General features: G+C 45.6%; 1 protein-coding gene across 5 annotated transcripts in view; it reads right to left on the reverse strand.

The window, feature by feature from the left end:
* ELF1 (E74 like ETS transcription factor 1) overlaps positions 1-12,074 on the reverse strand; it is a 203,588-nt gene that overhangs the window by 186,750 nt on the left and 4,764 nt on the right. The window lies entirely within an intron of this gene.

Consider the following 12,074-nt stretch of genomic DNA (forward strand, 5'->3'; position numbering starts at 1 on the left):
GTAAAATAATAAAAACAAAACCAGTTATTTGGTATCGCCAAAGTTCAGAAACATCTGATCTATCAAAATATAAAATTAATAATAAAAAAACCAAAAAACACCAGAATTACATTTTTTGGTCTCCGCAACATTGAAATAAAAAGCAATAAGGGGTGATCAAAACATTGTATCTACACCAAAATGGTAGAAATAAAAGTGTCATCTCTGGGCACAAAAAAATAAGCCATCACACAGCCCCAGGTACTGAAAAATTAGAACGTTACGGATCTTAGAAAATGTCGCCAAAAGCCCCATTTTGGAAGGGACAAATTGCTGAGATTTTTTTTCACCATTTAAATAAAAGTCTATACAATGTTTGATATCTATGTATTTGTAGTGACCTGGGGAATCATACTGCCAGGTCAGTTTTACCATGTAGTGAACATGGTAAATAAATAGTGAAATTGAACTTTTTGGGAATTTTATCACACTAGGAACTTTTCTTCCCCATTTTCCAGTACAACATTGTGGAGAAGGAATGGTGTCATTCAAAGTACAACTCATCTTGGAAAAAAAAAAGGAAAAAAAAAAAACAACAAAAAAAACAAGCCGTAGACAAACAAAAAAAAGTTATGGCTTTGGGTAAAAAGGGGAAGGAAAAAAAAAAAAAAGCTAAACTGGCCATGGTATGAAAGAGTTAAATCTGCAAGGTAAGAATCAGCAACATGAGTATGAAAGTTCCGGAATCACATTCTCTTTGCGGGGACTGATCCTTCAGATTTTGTGACAAAACTAAAACAAAAATGCAATGTGTGCAGATACTTTTAGTTGGAGAACCGGTCACCGGCCAAAGGGGCCACTTTTTGCTCATATTCTATATCTGCTGCTCTCCCGAGTATTCAGGTGTATTATATCTCCATCATAAGAGGTCAGGGGTTATGGACCTTTAATCAGTGCTATATTTATAGACTTATCCAAGTGGTTGGGGCTATGATTCTATGGGGCGTGCGTTTAGGCTGCTCTGCATTATTATCCTATTAATAAAGACTATAACAATTACCATGTTTTTCCAAAAATAAGCCCTCCTCCAAAAATAAGCCCTAGGAGGGATTTTCAGCATTTTCGGAGCAAGGCTTAAATATAAGCCCTCCCCCGAAAATAAGCCCTAGTCCCGGATCAATAATGAAGGGTCCATGCCACTAAAAAAGATAAAGATACTGCAGGACACTTCATTATAGACAGCGGACACCTCGTAATTACACTCCCCAGACGCTGAGCGGCAGGACCTGCAGTGATCGCAGCCCCACACACCAGATCTCACATGCAAACATCGGATCGCACGCAAACATCAAATCGCACACAAACATCGGATCGCACGCAAACATCGGATCGCACGCAAACATCGGATCGCACGCAAACATCGGATCGCACGCAAACATCGGATCGCACGCAAACATCAAATCGCACGCAAACATCGGATCGCACGCAAACATCGGATCGCACGCAAACATCGGATCGCACACACACTCACCTCATCCAGCGACACCGATCTCTTCTCGCCGGCAGAATCCTGAGAGGCAGTGCAGTGGAGCGCAACGAACAGGACCTGCGGCAGGACACGTGACTTGCTCTCGTCATTCCCTGCGGCCGTAAGCGCTGGATGTGATGTGATGTGTGATCGGCTGTGTGTGTGTGTGTGTGTGTGTGTGTGTGTGTGTGTGTGTGTGTGATTTGCTGTGTGTGTCTGCGATCGGGCTGTGTGTGTCAGTTAGCAGCAGGGGAGAACAGCATGCAGCACCGACCGGAGATCACAGAAGGACCTGGGAGCCACGCAGACATCCGGGTCTGGTGAGTATGAGTCTCCTAGGAAGTGGGGGGGGGCTGCTTTTTTTGGGGGGTAAACTTACCCCCAACCGTGTTTCTCCAAGAATAAGACCTCCTCCAAAAATAAGCCCTAGTGCTTTTTGGGGGGGGGGGGGGGGGGCAAAAAAAATATAAGAGTGTCTTATGTTTGGAAAAGCACGGTACCACGAAATAAAATGCCCATGTTCTGAAATGTATGGGGGATAATAAAATAAAATAAAATAATAATAATAATAATAATAATAATAATAATAGTGTTCTCAGGGAAGCAATGGGAATAAAAACTGGCCACTGGTCCCCAAACATCCAGGAACAGATAACTCGAAGGCCAAGTAGAAGAAATTTGCAGATTTGCTTTTCCCCCCCAAAATGTTTTCCACTCCTGCCAGTCCTACTTTATTATACCGTATTTCTGGGAGAGACATATATGACTAACATGTAAGGCTGCCGCTTGGGATTTATACTTTTACTTGATTTTATAAGGATGAAATACCTTTTTGCTATTTTTAATCCTCCCGATACCTTATTATTTCTGAAATCTTTACCACTTGCAACATAGAATTAATCCAAGCACCATCCCCGATGTGAGGTCTGCTAACTCAGTATCTCCCTTTTTCATTATCCAAAAAGTTGCAAAATCTTGATTTATACAAGCGAAAAATGCAGTAAAATGGACAATTTTAACTGGGCCTCAGGACTTGTGTTTCAACAACCAGTGCTCTCGCTGTACACCAGGCGAATGGTAGTAGTCACCATTACCCCTCTGATAAGTCATATTCAGGAGGGTAAGGCTAGGTTCGCACACTGCGTCTTTTTGATGCTGCGTTTTTGGCCGCTAAAAACGCACAAAAACGCACCTGTGTCGAAAAAACGCATAAAAAAACGCATGCGTTTTTGATCTCTGCGTTTTGCTGTGTTTTTCCAATGCATTGCATGGGGGGAAAACGCAGAAAAACGCAGGAAAGAACTAACATGTCCATTTTTTTTTTTAACTCAAAAACGCAGGTAAAAAAACCAGATGTGTGCGGACAGCAAAAATGAAAACTCAGACTTTGCTGGGGAAGCAAAGTCCTGCAGTTTTGAGGCCAAAAACGCACCCGAAAAACGCCGCGAAAAACGCACTGTGCGCACATAGCCTTATAGTTTAAGGTTCTGCGTAGAGTTGAGCGGACTGTCAATAATCCGGGTCCGGCAGATCACCGGCGGGTTGACAAAGAAGTCCAGATCCAATCTGGAATCCGGCCCCATATATGTCAATGGGGAGAGAGCGAGAGAGCGCGAGAGCAAGAGAGCGCGAGAGCAAAAGAGCGCGAGAGCGCGAGAGCAAGAAAAAAAAAAAAACTGATCCAGATCGTGCACCCGGAATCCCGCGTCCGGGTCGGACTCGGATCTGCCACTCAAACCGCGCGTATCCGGATTTTGCCGATCAGGGTCCGCTCAACACTAGTCCTGAGCAGAGAATTAATTTATACATGTGCAACAAATGGACCGAGCTTGCAGTACCAAGCACATCCACTAAAAAAAATATGGCGCTATGCCTTGAAGACAATGAAGTAGATATAGAACTGATAGAAGGAGTGCCGGGAGTTAGCTCCCACCCAAATGACCTATCCTTGATCTTTTAATCCGAGATATCCCTATTAAAAGCACCACGCCAGCATTTTGGAGGTTTTTTTCCACCGCTTGAGTAGTGCTTTTAATCTACATTTCCTCACCCTACTCATATACTCACCCTGCGATGGTCTTCATCTTCTATCAAAGCTGTTCACGTCGGTCTGCGGCAGTTTGTGACCTTTGGCGCGCTCCAGTGTTTGAGTCTTTGCTCTCTAGCAATACATCTCTATGAGAGCCTCATTCTGGCTCTCATACACTTGCATTGAGAGCTTGTGATGTAACTTCTGATCTCTGGCCAGTCAAAAGTTACAGTCACAAGTTGGCACAGTGGGACCAAAGCAGCGCCGATAATAGGTGAAAACGTCAGAGGCGGAGTATAACACAGGGGTCACAAAAAAAAAAAAAAACACACTGGAGTGGTGCTTAAAAATAAGTTCCCACAATGAGCTTTTGGTGAGAATTTTTTTTTCTTACACTGAGTATTTTCACAGTCCAAAAAAACAGCATCTTATGTTCCAGCAAAGTGGATGGGATTTATAGAAATCTCCTGCCCACTGTGCTTTTTTAACGCGGTGTAAACGGACCTGTGGTGCGTTTCAAATCCGCAACATGTCACTTTCTCTTGTGGGTACACTGAGTTTTAGGTGACGATTTTCCCTATAGACTTACATTAGATGTGGAAAATCTGCAGGGAAAAAACCTGCATGCAATTTGGTGCATTTCTTCTGTGGAAGCAAATTAAAAACCATGTAACATGACATATCAAAAGAGTGATATAAAACCGAATGTAAAAAAATAAAAATAAAAAATGCAAAGAAACCTAAAAACCGTAAGTAACCTAATTTATTGGATAGCTGCAGAACATCTACATGATCAGAAACTCATATATTCACTGTGGGAACATAGCCTGACAGATAAGATATACACCACAGATAGATCATACTGACCTCACTTGAAAGCGTGTGTATAAAGGGTTAACAGACGGAGCTCTATGCCATGGTACAGCCTGCCTCAGCGCCACCCACATTGCACCCTGATGACCTGTGGACTTTAATCACGGAGCTGAATGTCTCCAACAAACAAGCACCTGAGGGTGGCTCTGCTCTACTACCATGTACCAGCGAGATAAGAGAAATCAAGAGCCTAGGATATAGATCGCTTTCTGTTCTTTTTGCAGCAAGACCCTCAGGCCTTGTTCAGACATCTGTGGTTTAAGGACAGGACACAGCCATTACCACAAAATATCACGCAGACATGTCCGTTTTTTATCTCAGTCACAGATAAAAACTACCCAACAAGTATATGGGTCCACGAAAACCACGGACAGCACGCGGATGGCATCAGTCCATGTCCGGGCCATGATTAACACTAGGGGAAAAGGTTTGTCATTTATTTTTTCAAAATGTGAAAATCACTGATGGTTAAAAGTGACACACGGACCAAACACTGATGAAAAACAGTCCGAGTATTTACACATGAGAAAATTATAATGTCTGAATTCAGCTTTATTCAGACGTTTGAGAATCACCATCCGAGTATGGGCCGCAATGCACAGACCGGCTACGGACTAGCTAGTTCAGGTCTGATGACCCGTGGCCTCACGGTCCAAACTCTGAAACATCAATTCCGAACAGACCACTTTCTTTGTCATCCGTGTGGCATTTTTTTTTTTGTTTCTCATTTGTTTTACAACCTAAGGCCTGCGACACACATCCGTGCCTCCAGTACGTGTGTGCCTTTTTTTCCCACATACCGGAGACATGGGCCCACGTGGTCCTATGTATGGTTATTGTTTTGGACACACGTAAGTATTCAGGAACGGAACATGTGTCCGTTCCGTACTTACGTGTGTCCGTTTTTTTTTTTTTAAAACCGCTGACATGTCAGTGTTGCTCCGGAAGCACGGGTGTCACACGGCCCGCACCCGTACCACACGGATGTAGTGTGGATGCGGGCCCACGTGACACGCCGGAGAAACACACGTGTCCGTGTAAAAATAATAAAAACACATACTCACCTCCACCATACCTGCAGTCTCTGCCGCGGCTGTCCCCTGCATCCACCCCCCCAGTGAATTTGAACAACGCTGCTTCTTCACTGGGGACCGGAAGCAGCGTCAGCGGGGCGTGGCTTTGGCCGGACGCTGTCATTCAGCACCACAGACAGCTCCGGATGATGCAGGTAGGCGGGACTTTCCGTTTTTCATGTGTTATTATTACGTATAACACACAGAGAACACGTACGTGCCACAAAAATGGCACACGGGGAGCAAACCACCCCTTTAACACGTACGTGACAAAAACATTACGTTTTGTCACGTAAGTGTGGCAGAGGCCTAAAGTAGGTAGACTGTCTAGACTTTTATCTATTCAATGACCCGGATCGGTGAAAAACAGATGAAACAGTGAAATACGTCTTGAGTTTCTCATTCACTTTATACTGATCACCATAGACCTGGGGAGGGCAATGAATTTTCCCAAGACGGCCATATTAGAGATGGTGACTGTTGTGGAGGGATGAACCAATAGGCTGAAATTAATTTAGCTCATTAATATTATAATTATATTACTTTATTATTATTATTATTTATTATTATAGCGCCATTTATTCCATGGCGCATTACAAGTGAAAGAGGGTATACATACAACAATCATTAACAGTACAAGACAGACTGGTATAGGAGGAGAGAGGACCCTGCCCGCGAGGGCTCACAGTCTACAGGGAATGGGTGATGGTACAATAGGTGAGGACAGAGCTGGTTGCGCAGTGGTCTACTGGGCTGAGGGCTATTGTAGGTTGTAGGCTTGTTGGAAGAGGTGGGTCTTGAGGTTCCTCTTGAAGCTTTCCACGGTAGTGGAGAGTCTGATGTGCTGAGGTAGAGCGTTCCAGAGTATGGGGGATGCACGGGAGAAATCTTGTACACGATTGTGGGAAGAGGTTAAAATGATTAAAATGGCTCTTTGCTGCTCCCCCTCTCTTCTGGGATTTTACATCACACATCAGGGGGGCGTGGCCTGATCTATGCTGTTAGTGAGGCTATGTGCGCACGTTGCGTAAATACATGCAGTTACGCTGCGCTTTGTAGCGCAGCGTAACTGCATGCGTCCTGCGTCCCCTGCACAGTCTATGGAGATTGTGCAGGGGCCGTGCGCACGTGGCGTTTAAGAGCGCAGCGCTTCGGCTACTGCCGAAGCGCTGCGTAAAAAGAAGTGACATGTCACTTCTTTCCTGCGCTTTGCCGGCAGCTCCTGCTGTCTATGGGAGGAGCTGCAGGCAGAGCGCATGGAATCGGCTTTCACTACGGACATTTCTGCAGCGATTTAAAGCGCACATGTGCTCTTCAGATCGCTGCAGAAATTTCTGCAGTGACTGTACGCAACGTGCGCACATAGCCTAACAGCCACACGTGTGATGTAACATCCCAGTAGAGAGGGGGAGCAGCAAGGCGCACCTCCAGAATCACACTGAAATACAGGTACAGAAACAGCACTGTGCATCTCATCTTTATAGTATCCAAGCAATGCCAGTAGAAGAACTTTTTCATCTCCCTGGAGTACCCCTTTAATATTATATTTCTCACTTACTATTCTTAATACAATTCATACATTTCTCACTTAATATTCAGCAGAAATAAGTATGCTGACACCATTCCATATTCAATACGAGGGCCCAAACAGTTCCCCTAAATACAGTACGAACCCTCACTAAGCCCCAGTATATACGGTATATTATGAAACCCCACACAGGCTCCTACATACAGCATAAGTCCCCTCACAACCCCCTCTATATACAATATGATCCCTCCCAAAGTGTTTTCATTCACAGTCTGAGTCCCCACATAACCCTCTATATACACAGTATGAGCACGCACACAAGCCCCAGTCTATAGCATCAGCCCCCAGCCAGCCCACCTATATACGGCATGAGCCCTTACACTGCCGCTAGATACAGCATGAGCCACAAAACAGCCCCCTATACAAAGTATGAACCCTCAGACAGCCCCCTACATACAGTATAATTAGCCCCTCTATATTCAGCTGGAGCCCTCGCACATACATATTATATATGCCTTCACATAGTCTACCTATATTCAGTATGGGCCCTCACATAGCCCTCCTATATACAGGCACACATCCCATATGCATAAAGAAACAAGACTAGAATGAGAATAGGAGCTGGTCTGAGTCTCACAGAAGTGTATATGGATCAATGGAGCTGTCTCCTGCACTGTCCATTTACGGATGAAAACAGCCGAGGTGCGTCTGTAGTGCAAGGGCGAATAGTCTAAGCTACAATACCAGATGCAGGCCACACACAATTTCTGACATGCCAGAAAAATTCATTAAAAAAAAAAAAAAAAATAGTAGAGGTAAATGTAGTGGAGGTGCCACTAAGCGCAGGACTTTCCACGGCTCGTGTGGTGGCAGGATTACATCTAGTTCTGCTGTAAACGCTCCACAAACTCTAACAAAGTCCACAATAACTGCCGCCAGGCCGGCTCACACTGGAAAGTCCCCAGACTATACTGGTAAACCACAATCTGACCTGACCCTACAGACGGCAGCAGAGAAAAAGAACATATTCCAGTACAGCTTCACCTTACGGGGGAAACACCTGCTCCTGGGTAAAGTGGAGCTCCTCCCTTACAACACCGCCATCTTGGTGAAATCTCACTACCGTCTGTATCATTGGTTTCACTCCATCTTTGTTCCATGCAGTTTAGAAAGTCAGCTGATGACAAATCTGATTTTATCATTCATTACATCGAGTACTTTTAGGCTAGACATGAAATATTCTAGGTGGCTCCTTGGATTTTAATTTTTCTGAACATTTTCCCACCCCTCCTAGAGAAAATCAGCAACATATACGGTATGTGCCAAAGCCCCGTGTGCCTATGAAAATGCATGTTTTCCCAACTAGATTATGCATTTAAATAGCCAAGCTGTCAGGGAAGCTCATTGTCCTCCATGGATCCCATCTGTGGGCACTATTGCTCTTTCTGCACCTGTAAGGCTGTGTACGCACGGTGCAATTTTGATGCGTTTTTTGGTGCAGTTTTGTTGCAGTTTGTGGCCTAAATCTGCATGGCTATCTTTATGCCAGCAAAGTCAATGAGAATTCTGAAGTGTTGTCGCACGTTGCTTGTTATTTTTTCTTTGCAGATTTGGTGCAGAAAATAATTTGTAAGGCTAGGTTTGCACACTGCGTCTTTTTGACGCTGCGTTTGTGCGTTTTTGGCCGCTAAAAACGCACAAAAACGCACCTGCGTCGAAAAAACACATCAAAAACCGCATGCGTTTTTGCCGCGATTTGGTGTGTTTTTGGCTGCGTTTTGCTGCGTTTTTGATCTCTGCGTTTTGCTGCGTTTTTCAAATGCATTGCATGGGCGGAAAACGCAGAAAAACGCAGGAAAGAACTGACATGTCCATTTTTTTTTTTTAACTCAAAAACGCAGGTAAAAAAAACAGATGCGTGCGGACAGCAAAAATGAAAACTCATAGACTTTGCTGGGGAAGCAAAGTCCTGCAGTTTTAAGGCCAAAAACGCAGCGGAAAAACGCAGCGGAAAAACGCACTGTGCGCACATAGCCTAACATGTCAATTGTTGGTGTGTTTTTTCCTGGGTTTTAAAGCCCTTCCACCCATAAAATAAAAGACAACACAAAAGCGCAGCAAAATGCATACTTTTTTGGTGCGTTTTTCCGCCACAAGGTGCAGATTTCATGCAAAAGATTTCTACACCAAATCTGCAGCGTGCGCACATAGCCTAAGGCTATGTGCCCACGCTGCGGATTTACCGCGGATTTTGCCGCGGATTTGCCGCGGATTTCTCGAAAATCTGCAGCAGCGGCACTTCCAAGCCATTTCAATGGCATTTTGGAAATGCTGTGTCCATGCTGCGGATTTTTCCGCTGCGGATTTGCCGCGGATTTTGATCCGGAAAAATCTGCAGCATGTCAATTGTTTGTTGCAGATTTGGTGCGGATTTTGGGTATAGAATGGGGGAAAAAAAAAAAAAAAAATCCGCATCAAAATCCTCGGCAAATCCGCGGGTGCGGATTTGCCGCGAAAGTCGCGGATTTTCAGGCAGAAAAGTCCGCAGGTACATTCTACCGTGGACATATAGCCTTAAGGGGCATTCCCGGAATTGAAAGTCAATCTCATAACTTAGTGACAAGTTTCTGAGCGCCCAGACCCCCAAAATCCTGAGAAAGATCGAATGAAAATGACAAAGTGAAACACAAAATAGGAAAAGTTGTGTTAATGTACTGAAAAGTTAGCAGTTTAAGGTGGGACGCTCCATGATGTAATGGGGTCACACTCACTGCCAACGGGGAGAAAAAGAGAAACAGGAAATTGTGTCATCGATCACTGTATAAGGATCGGTGCCAGAAACAGTGAAGAAATCTGGATTCCTTAAGGCCCGTTACACGCAACGACATAGCTAACGAGATATCGCTGGGGTCACAGAATTCGTGACGCACATCCAGCCTCGTTAGCGACGTCGTTGCGTGTGCCACATACGAACGACCACTAACGATGTAAAATACTCACCAAATCGTTGATTATTGACACGTCGTCCATTTCCCAAATGTTGTTGCTGTTGCCGGACGCAGGTTGTTAATCGTTCCTGAGGCAGCACACATCGCTAAGTGTGACACCCCAGAAACGACGAACACCACCGTACCTGCGTCCTCCAGCAACGAGGTGGGCGTGACTTTCTGCAGCAGCTCTCTGGCCCTCCGCTTCTATTGGACGCCTGCCGTGTGACGTCGCTGTGACGCCGCACGAACTGCCCCCTTAGAAAAGAGGCTGTTCGCCGGCCAGCGACCGGTCTCTTTTCTAAGTGGGCGGTTCGTGCGGCGTCACAGCGACGTCGCTAGGAAGGTACTTTAAGTATGTGTGACAGCTACCAGCGATATTGTGCGCCACGGGCAGCAATTTGCCTGTGACTCACAAACGACGGGGGCGGGTGCTTTCACGAGCGTGTAAAGCCCCCTTTATATTTACAGCTTGTAAACCTTCCCTATGCCCTGCATGGTTATTGTCGCATTATGGATTTGTTATTAGTGCAGTATATAAGTGTTCCAGCAGTTGTGAAACTTCAACTCTCAGCATTTCTTCGTCGGATCCTGCAGCAACCGCAGTTTGATAGCAGCTAAAGTGCCGCACATTTCTGACCCCTGCTCCTGTGTATGCTTTAATAACAAGCAATTAAGGGGAATCTGTCAGCAGATTTCAATATGTAAACTTAAGACAGCATGCTGCAGGGGTTAACACAGAGAATTCAGGGATACCTATCTTGTCAATGTCCCATCTGTTGTTTATTTGGCATGTTTGTTTAAGCAACAGGACCCTTATCACTGCTGGACTACAATGTTAGGCAGGGTTCACACATAGCGACAGCGACGTCGCTGTTACATCACAATTTTCTGTGACGTAACAGCGACCTTGTAAGTCGCTGTTATGATCGCTGCTTAGCTGTCAAACACAGCGACGCAGTAGCGATCATAACGTCGCTACATGTGCAGAGAGCAGGGAGCCGCGCACACTGCTTAGCGCTGGCTCCTTGCTCTCCTAGCTACAGTACACATCGGGTTAATTAACCCGATGTGTACTGCAGCTACATGTGCAGAGAGCAGGGAGCCGGCACTGGCAGCGAGAGCGGCGGAGGCTGGTAACGAAGGTAAATATCGGGTAACCAGGGAAAGGGCTTCCCTTGGTTACCCGATGTTTACCTTGGTTACAGCTTACCGCAGCTGCCAGACGCCGGCTCCTGCTCCCTGCTCGCTTCATTTCGTCGCTCTCTCGCTGTCACACACAGCGATGTGTGTGTCACAGCGGGAGAGCGCCTTTGAAGAAAACGAACCAGGGCTGTGTGTAACGAGCAGCGATCTCGCAGCAGGGGCCAGATCGCTGCTCAGTGTCACACACAGCGAGATCGCTAATAAGGTCACTGTTGCGTCACCAAAACCGTGAGGTAGCAGCGATTTCGGTAGCGATCTCGCTATGTGTGAAGCACCCCTTAGTCACAAGGCAGCCTGGCACGCCCCCTGCTGTAATTCACACCTCACTATCAATGCATAAGCTCTTATAGAGCTCTGCTACATGACTAAATCTAAAAATTCTGAATGCTGCACCCAGCAATTTAAGTGATACACCGTTGGATTCAGAATCTCTTTGCCTACATCATGCTGCTAATGAAGCAAAAAGCAGCTGCCAAGTTCATTTTAAAGGGTTGGACGGAGATATGTCACACAGTGCCCACAGGTAGAAGTGGGGCTAAGACATGGAACATAGAATCCTCTGCTGTACCCGTCGATATGCGGCGGCCACCTCACAGCCTGCATACCCCAGATCACGTCTGCGGCCAATACAGCCTGACATTGCTGAGGCCACTGACTGGATGAAGGCGTCTTGTGGGATAAGCAGGCTGTGACGTCTGCGGCCAATGTACATAGCATACCAGGGGGATGTGGTGCTGGAAGGGGCAGTGAGCATTATATCATCATTTTACCCCTGCTGTTGTCGGTGTAAAGCATTTTACATCTTAGAGAACCCCTTTAAGTAGATGAATAGGGCGAGTTTTTCTCGTCCACAGCACTTGATATGACATCC

The sequence above is a fragment of the Anomaloglossus baeobatrachus genome, chromosome 2 (assembly GCF_048569485.1).
Source record: "Anomaloglossus baeobatrachus isolate aAnoBae1 chromosome 2, aAnoBae1.hap1, whole genome shotgun sequence".
In the NCBI taxonomy this organism is placed as follows: Eukaryota; Metazoa; Chordata; class Amphibia; order Anura; family Aromobatidae; genus Anomaloglossus; species Anomaloglossus baeobatrachus.